This window comes from Meleagris gallopavo, chromosome 2, assembly GCF_905368555.1.
Source record: "Meleagris gallopavo chromosome 2, MGAL_WU_HG_1.1, whole genome shotgun sequence".
Lineage (NCBI taxonomy): Eukaryota > Metazoa > Chordata > Aves > Galliformes > Phasianidae > Meleagris > Meleagris gallopavo.
The window spans coordinates 44,194-53,023 of NC_139405.1; positions in this window are offsets into that span (position 1 = coordinate 44,194).

The window sequence follows — 8,830 nt, forward strand, 5'->3', positions numbered from 1 at the left end:
TAAACTAGCTGACTTTTGTAGCTATTTTTTTCAGTCTCATATATGGAGGTGACTGACCCTGGCACAAGCTGGTTCCCTGACCGAACTGCAATGTCTCTTGCAGGTGTTAGAGCAACCAAAGAGCTTGTTCCATGGTCATCAGATCCAGAGACCTCTTTCCTTTTAGAGTCCCTAATATTGTTGAACAGTGATTGGTCATCATGGACCCTAGCACCTTGCAGTGATTTGTGTCCCTTAGAATTGCCCGGGTGACAGCACATTTCTCCAAATATCTCACAATTTTCTCAAGATTCTACAATTTTTCAGAGGTACAGTTCCAAGATGCTGGGGGTGCTCACTGCCCTAGGTAACTGCCCATACCATCCTACACTCCCTGCCACTCATAGCTATCAAGCCTCAGGGCAAATCCCTTAATCTTAAACAAATCTTAATCTTAAAACAAAACCCAATCTTAAACAAAGCCCAAAATATAATAGTAACATGCTGGTTTAAACATTTCCACTTAATTCGCCCATACCCTGCCTCCCCAAGGAGACAAGGTAAAGGATGAAATTATTAACAGTTAAGAAAACCTCACTAGCATGAATTGTGGCTCGAAATACAGGCAGAGACATAGTATTCAGAGGTAGGCGTAGTGCATTCTGCATGTAGCCAAGGCGAAGTGCAAACCGCTCCTTTCCAATGTGCGCACGGGAGCCCGCTCACTCGTCGGAGAAAAGCAGCCGGCTGAAGTGGCCCGTTCTTGGCAAGCGAGAAACACGAGACCGCTGCTGACGGCTGAAAGCGGCATTCGGGGAGAAACGCGATTTCTCGGCCAGCTACGGCAAAGTCTCCGGAGCGGTTTAGCGTGAATGCCGCTTTCTGCGCGTGAGAGCGAAGGAGTGCGATTCCGATGCCGACAAGTGCGAATTCAGCCTCCTGCACTACCTGCGATTGGGGGTTTTTTTCTCCGAAGTCCTGAAAGGATCTCTCCCCACTTTCTGAAACGCTCTCCCTGAGAGCACTACAGCTGTCGCTCCTCGAACTTGCAAATGCGTTATTAGAGAGGGTTTTCCCTTCCACTCTTTTCCTGTCTGAATGCAGATGTGTAGCAGTGGAAAACCTGACTAGAATGAATTGTGGCTCGAAATAAAGGCAGAGACATAGTATTCAGAGGTAGGCGTAGTGCATTCTGCATGTAGCCAAGGCGAAGTGTAAACCGCTCCTTTCCGATGTGCGCACGGGAGCCCGCTCACTCGTCGGAGAAAAGCAGCCGGCTGAAGTGGCCCGTTCTTGGCAAGCGAGAAACACGAGACCACTGCTGACGTCTGAAAGCGGCATTCGGGGAGAAACGCGATTTCTCGGCCAGCTCCGGCAAAGTCTCCGGAGCGGTTTAGCGTGAATGCCGCTTTCTACGCGTGAGAGCGAAGGAGTGCGATTCCGATGCCGACAAGTGCGAATTCAGCGTCCTGCACTACCTGCGAGTGGGGGGTTTTTTCTCCGCAGTCCTGAAAGGATCTCTCCCCACTTTCTGAAACGCTCTCCCTGAGAGCACTACAGCTGTCGCTCCTCGAACTTGCAAATGCCTTATTAGAGCTTGTTTTCCCTTCCACTCTTTTCCTGTCTGAATGCAGATGTGTAGCAGTGGAAAACCTGACTAGAATGAATTGTGGCTCGAAATAAAGGCAGAGACATAGTATTCAGAGGTAGGCGTAGTGCATTCTGCATGTAGCCAAGGCGAAGTGCAAACCGCTCCTTTCCGATGCGCGCACAGGAGCCCGCTCACTCGTCGGAGAAAAGCAGCCGGCTGAAGTGGCCCGTTCTTGGCAAGCGAGAAACACGAGACCGCTGCTGACGGCTGAAAGCGGAGTTCGGGGAGAAACGCGATTTCTCGGCCAGCGACGGCAAAGTCTCCGGAGCGGTTCAGCGCGAATGCCGCTTTCTACGCGTGAGAGCGAAGGAGTGCGATTCCGATGCCGACAAGTGCGAATTCAGCCTCCTGCACTACCTGCGAGTGGGGGGTTTTTTCTCCGCAGTCCTGAAAGGATCTCTCCCCACTTTCTGAAACGCTCTCCCTGAGAGCACTACAGCTGTCGCTCCTCGAACTTGCAAATGCCTTATTAGAGAGGGTTTTCCCTTCCACTCTTTTCCTGTCTGAATGCAGATGTGTAGCAGTGGAAAACTCCATTGCAGAGGTAGCATAGAAAATTACTTTCTTTCTTAACACTGTCTTTTTGAATTGAATTAGCCAAATATCTCATTGCATGGTACGGATTGCCCATGAGCAACTGCTCCAGTTTGATCTTTATTACAAGTTTTAACATGCGTGAAACACAAAGATGTGTTGCAGCAGTGAGTTAGAGAACAACTCGGTAATGTGCTACTTTATCTTCCTTTGCCAGCATGCTGAAATAGCCAGGTACTGCGTACATAAGACTCATTTCATTTGCCCTGTGTGTCTGCAGCTGTAACTTTAGATAATGAGAGGTCATTGCAAAAAAATCATATCTGAAGACTGAATCGAATGGTATCTCCAACCCCATAAACACAAATTCTAGCGTCTACCACCCTCTGCTGGGAGTAAAGCAGTAAACTTTTTGAGTAGCTGTGTAATGAGTGCGGGCAGATGCTGAGAAGTCCTATAGCATGCTGACGTTTTCAAGAACAATATTGCACCAATCCCTTTTATTTTGAAGAATACTTTTCTAAATGGACAAAAGTATGATGTTCATTCCTGCACCAGGAATATTCAAAGACTCAGAATTTTTATAGCTTCTCCAGTAAAATATTTATCATACATAGATTCATTTTAAATGTTCTGCATCCCTGTGAATGACTACAGGCAGTTTCTACTTTCAGTTACTTCTCTACAAGACCTGTGGGTCACAGCATTTTGTCAGGTCTGGAGTCTGTCCAATTTTGGCTACAGAGAGAATTTTGTATCACCTTCACATTCAGCAATGTTATTTTGACACACAGATTATTCTTCAAGATTACATGGTTATGATGGTTTCTTGTTTTGTTTTCTTTCTTCCTTGCTTTCTTTCTTCCTTCCTTCCTTCCTTCCTTCCTTCCTTCCTTCCTTCCTTCCTTCCTTTTTCTTTCTTTCTTTCTTTCTCTCTTCTTCTCTTTCTTTCTTTCTTTCTTTCTTTCTTTCTTTCTTTCTTTCTTTCTTTCTTTCTTTCTTTCTTTCTTTCTTTCTTTCTTTCTTTCTTTCTTTCTTTCTTTCTTTCTTTTCATTCACTGATACACAGCTTCCTTCCATTGCAGCTCAACATGTTTAAATTAAAGAAAAGAAACAAACAAAACTTGTATAGAGAATCTGTCCTAAATGCATGTAGTACAGGAAGTCTGAAAAACACTCACCTCCTCCTTTGAAGTATGTATCTTGGAAATGTAATAATCTAAACTTACAAAGGCACTGTTCCGGGGCTGTGATGTCCTCGCTCCTGTGACGTGGTGTGCTTGGAACGGTCCACCTACCAACCACACAGTCACAATTAGACACCCACAGGTTAGCCTGTGTCACAGCAAACTGAATGCCACAGCAGCACCAAAAGGGAGAGACTCCAGTTTTCTGCTCTAAAGCTGTGTTCAGGATATATCCGGGACTTTTGTGCTTGTTATTAGCTACAAAGAGGCAGTGCTTTATTCCAGAAGAGCCACCCAGCTTCAAGTTGGGCCTACTTTTCTGACAGCTCTTTTCTGACAGAACTTTTGAACCCTGGGCTATTAGGACCAACAGTGCCCAGCAGTGTAGATGCACACCTTGCTTGAGTGCATGGCAGATGGTGGCCTTGCACAATGGTACTTCAGCACACACTCACCAGGATGGAGGAGATTGATGCTCTCCGGCACATGTGAGACTCTGACTCCTGCAGACCATATTACCAATGGCTGCACGCTGCTTTGCTCTTCTCTGCACTGCATTTATTGTCTGTGGGTGGGCAGAAATCCTGCCTATGCATGGAGTGGTACTTTCATTATTTTCTAAGCATTTTCTTTCAGCAAAGTTTCTGTTAACTGCTACTAAGTACATTGTGCTACGAAGCACAATTCCCTTTGGATTGATTTCAGCTTTGCTAGAATAACGTTAATTATGAAGTCTTCCTGTCGATTTACAGGAGGAAGTGTTTGGAAAGTGCTGTGGTTCTCCCCATGTGATGCTGATGGGTCAGAGTGAAGAAATCCATACAGGAGTAACATAGGTGTGTTTGAAATCCTGCTGGAGGCAGCTACATGCAAAGAAAGCATTGGAGCTGAAACCAATGGGTGGAGATCTGAGAGAAGAATGCTTGAAAAGTGGCTGTCTTATCATGTATCTATACATCTGAGGAGATGCTCAGTTTAAAACCACACCCCACTCTGTATTCTCTGATTCTACACATGGACTGAGATCTCATGACCTCAAATTCCTCCCCCTGGATGACGACAAAGATTTACTCTCTCAAAGCAGCTGGCTCTCAGCCCTGTGGGCTCCCTACAGTCTCCGATCTGCAGCAAACATTCTGCTGCCAGAGAACACATCAGAGCCAGCTCTGCTCATTGCAGCAGATAGAAAAACATCTGCATGCTCTTTTGCACTGCTTTCAGAAATGTGACCTTAATTAACTGGGCTAACTACTTTTTGTAGACAGGAATTGGCTTGTCAAATGGTGTCATCACCTGTGACGTATTGTTTCAAATAAAAAAGATCTTTTAGATCTGTTTTGCAGACTAAAAATAAAATCATATTTGAGCTTTTGTACAGTGGAATGGCTGCTTGTGCTCTGCCTGCCCACTCTTGCAAACTGCACCTACACCCACCACCTCATCCACTTACCTTACCCATCATAGCAATGTTGTTCAATGTCTTTTTTCCTCGAGTCAGAAAGATACTTAAACACCTTCATTAAGCATGAGCTTAATGAGACTGTGATTTACTTTGTGTTTTCCTGGTGCTAGGGCATCAGTAACCACAGCACCGTGCAAACAAGTCCCACGCAGTTCGAGCAAGATGGTACCCACAGCACACTTTCTCTCCTGGTGGCAGGGACAGATGCATCCAGGTGTGAGATAGGGAAGGGGGGGAACAAGGGGCAAGGGGAGAGGAAGAGGAGGAAGAGGAGGAATGGGACAAAAGTGCCGTTCATCTTGCACACTTCCCATAATTCATGAAAGGTTGCAAACTGGATAGAAAAGCTGCAAATACACAATTCATCAGTTCACTCTCATGAAACGCTCCTCCATCTTCAGTTACTCTATCTTACTTTCAAGGCCACACCGTCCACAACCCACAGGATCAGGACATCGGGGCCCTAAATATTCTGAGTGTTCATTCAGTGTAGAAATAGAAATGATAGCTGCTGTAGGTTAGCAGTGTGTGCTGTCCTAGGCATAAATAAGTCTCTAGAGAAATCAAGACATAATGGGCTACTGCTTTACAATCACGTGGAAAGCATAAAATTTGGTAATTCACCAAGTCCAATAGAGAGTGTTAAACAGAGAAATGCAAGAGTGGGAAATAGTTCTGGGCTAATACAGCTCTGGGAAGAAGGGTATCACTTGAATGTAACAGCAAAAAACAAACAAACAAACAAAAAGAATAAAATAGAAAAATTTCCCTTGCTTGCCCATGAATAAGCTTATATAAATCACCAAGAAATACATTTATTATTGTGCCTAGGCACTACTAAGGTCCACAAGTCCATGGGACCTGATGGGTTGCATCCACGTGTGCTGAGGGAGCTGGCGGAGGTCATTGCCGAACCGCTCTCCATCATTTTTGAGAGGTCTTGGATAACAGAGGAGGTCCCTGAAGACTGGAGCATAGCCAATGTCACTCCGGTCTTCAAAAAGAGCAAGAAGGAAGACCCGGGTAATTATAGGCCTGTCAGCCTCACCTCTGTCCCTGCAAAGGTGATGGAACAGCTTGTGCAGGATACCATCTCCAGACAACTGGGAGAAAAGGAGGTTATCAAGAGTAGTCAGCATGGGTTCACCAAGGGGAGGTCGTGCTCGACCAACCTGGTGGCCTTCTATGATGCTGTCACATGCTGGGTGGATGGGGGAAGAGAGGTAAATGTAGTCTACCTTGATTTTAGAAAGGCATTTGATACTGTCTCCCACGACATCCTTATAACAAAGCTGAGGAAATGTGGGATAGACGAGTGGACAGTGAGGTGGGTTGAGAACTGGCTGACTGGCAGAGAGCAGAGGGTCGTTGTTGGTGGTGCAGAGTCTGGCTGGAGACCTGTAACCAGTGGTGTCCCCCAGGGGTCTGTGCTAGGTCCGGTCTTGTTCAACATCTTCATCAATGAACTTGATGAGGGAATAGTGGCCACCCTCAGCAAGTTTGCTGATGATACGAAGTTGGGAGGATTGGCTGACACTCCTGAAGGCTGTGCTGCCATTCAGCAAGACCTGGACAGGCTGGAGAGCTGGGCAGTAAGAAACCGGATGAGGTTCAACAAAAGCAAGTGTAGGGTCTTACACCTAGGGAGGAATAATTGCATGCACCAATACAGGCTGGGGGATGAGCTGCTGGAGAGGAGCTCTGCAGAGAGGGACCTGGGTGTCCTGGTGGACGACAGGATGGCCATGAGCCAGCAGTGTGCCCTCGTGGCCAAAAAGGCCAATGGCATTCTGGGGTGCATGAAAAAGAGCGTGTCCAGCAGGTCGAGGGAGGTGATCGTCAATGGCATTCTGGGGTGCATGAAAAAGAGCGTGTCCAGCAGGTCGAGGGAGGTGATCGTCCCCCTCTACTCTGCCCTGGTAAGGCCTCATCTGGAGAACTGTGTCCAGTTCTGGGCTCCCCAGTACAAAAAAGACAGAGATCTCTTGGAAAGAGTCCAGTGGAGGGCCACAAAGATGGTGAAGGGCCTGGAGCATCTCCCCTATGAAGAAAGGCTAAGTGAACTGGGTCTGTTTAGCCTTGAGAAAAGACGACTGAGAGGAGATCTGATCCAGGTTTATAAATATCTGTGGTGTGGCAGACATAGCGGTGAGGCCAGTCTCTTTTCAGTGGTACGTGGAGACAGGACGAGGGGAAACGGACATCAGCTGCAGCACAGGAAGTTTTGCACGAATGTGCGTAAGAACTTCTTCACGGTGAGGGTGACGGAGCACTGGAACAGGCTGCCCAGGGAGGTTGTGGAGTCTCCTTCTCTGGAGATATTCAAGTCTCGCCTGGACGCCTACCTGTGCGACCTGGTGTAGGGAACCTGCTTTGGCAGGGGGGTTGGTCTCGATGATCTCTAGAGGTCCCTTCCAACCCCTACAACTCTGTGATTCTGTGATTCTGTGATTATTTTATACTATGCATCTCAGGAGCTGCAGAAATAAACGTGTCTGAGAGAGAAGTCTGATTGTTTTATGAAACACGAGTAAGAAGAAATCAAATATGAGAAACAGCTCTAAATTCCAAATGATAAATCTTTCTATTCACCAGCTCCATATTTCAGAGGGAAAATTAGGACAAATAATATTTTGGCTAGTCTATCAAGTCTATCTTCCTTTTGCATCTATCATCTCGTTATACGAATTTTTGCAAGGACTTTTAAGGATAACATTAACGATTCTCCTCATCCTTCCCACAAGAAGCCTATTTGCTTTGTGGATCCGAGGTGTGGATGTGAGATGTAAGATGTACTTCATGCCAGCACGGGTCATCCACGGTAACCTGCAGCACATCAATCACACGTGCATCACGTGCAGCAGCACGGCTGCTGGGACATGATCTGTACATCTTTGTACTTCCAGCAAATAATGACAGCGCTTGCAGCGAGAGGCAGACATTAGATGGTTCTTGAAACTGTATTTTTCTTTACAGTGAAGAGATTTTTAGAAACACAGAATAGGAGTAAGAAGTATTGCTGAAGAGTATATCAGAGGGAAGCATGAAAATTCCTTGCTGTAGATTAGGCACCTTTCTCATCTACGTGCAATCTCATGCGTACCTCAAACCTCCTACCAGAGCATTTGGCACATATAGCTATACCAAGGTTTTAGGAGTATCAAGGTCAAGAGTGTTAAATTTGACTTGGGTACTTCTAGCAAGAAGAGGACACAAAGATAACTGCACACAGACATCGCTGGGTAAAGAGATGCCTTGGGGATCTCACACCAGTCTTTGCTCCTTCAGCAACATGGCTGTAAGGACGGACCCGCCTGAGAAGTGACCATGCAGATTGCACAGGGAAATGGAGGCTCCTCTGTGGGTCATCTGCAGTGATCCGTAGAACAGCTACTGCTGAAAAGCAAATGTTGAGATCTAGGTAAGCGGGAAACTGTGGCCTGGAGGTTATCAGAGTTGCACCACACATGAGGTTTAACAGGTCACCGTGACAACCCGGTGCACCGGAGTCTGGAATTTACTGTAACATCAAAAACAAATGAAAAGTTGTTCCCCTAGAGAAATTCTTGGTCCTGGATCACTATCGAAGCCTGTTAAAGGTTTGAAAAGAAAACCAAAGAGCTTCCCACAACATCCCAAGACTCCAGCTGCTCACTGTAAAATTTTAAAGCCAAAATCCCAGCTACCAGAGTCGAGCCACTCCACTTCTCCACAAAATACAGCTACCATCAAAGTTACTTTTGAAAGCTACTGAATTCAGTAGATACCAAGAAAGCAACTTCCCTCCTCTTTCAGAGGAACAATAAAATTCTATTTCTTCAACTGAAGTCTGACAAATTAGGCTAGAAAGAACTCATACGCAAAAAAGCTCACAACCAAAATATCACAAAAAATAACTGAACTGCTAGGAAAATGTGGATGTTCCTAAATGTTTGTAGCTTCCATGCATCAGCAAACAGAACAGAGCAGACTGATGGAGAATTTTTTTTTTCACACAAGAGAAATGGACGAGCAAGA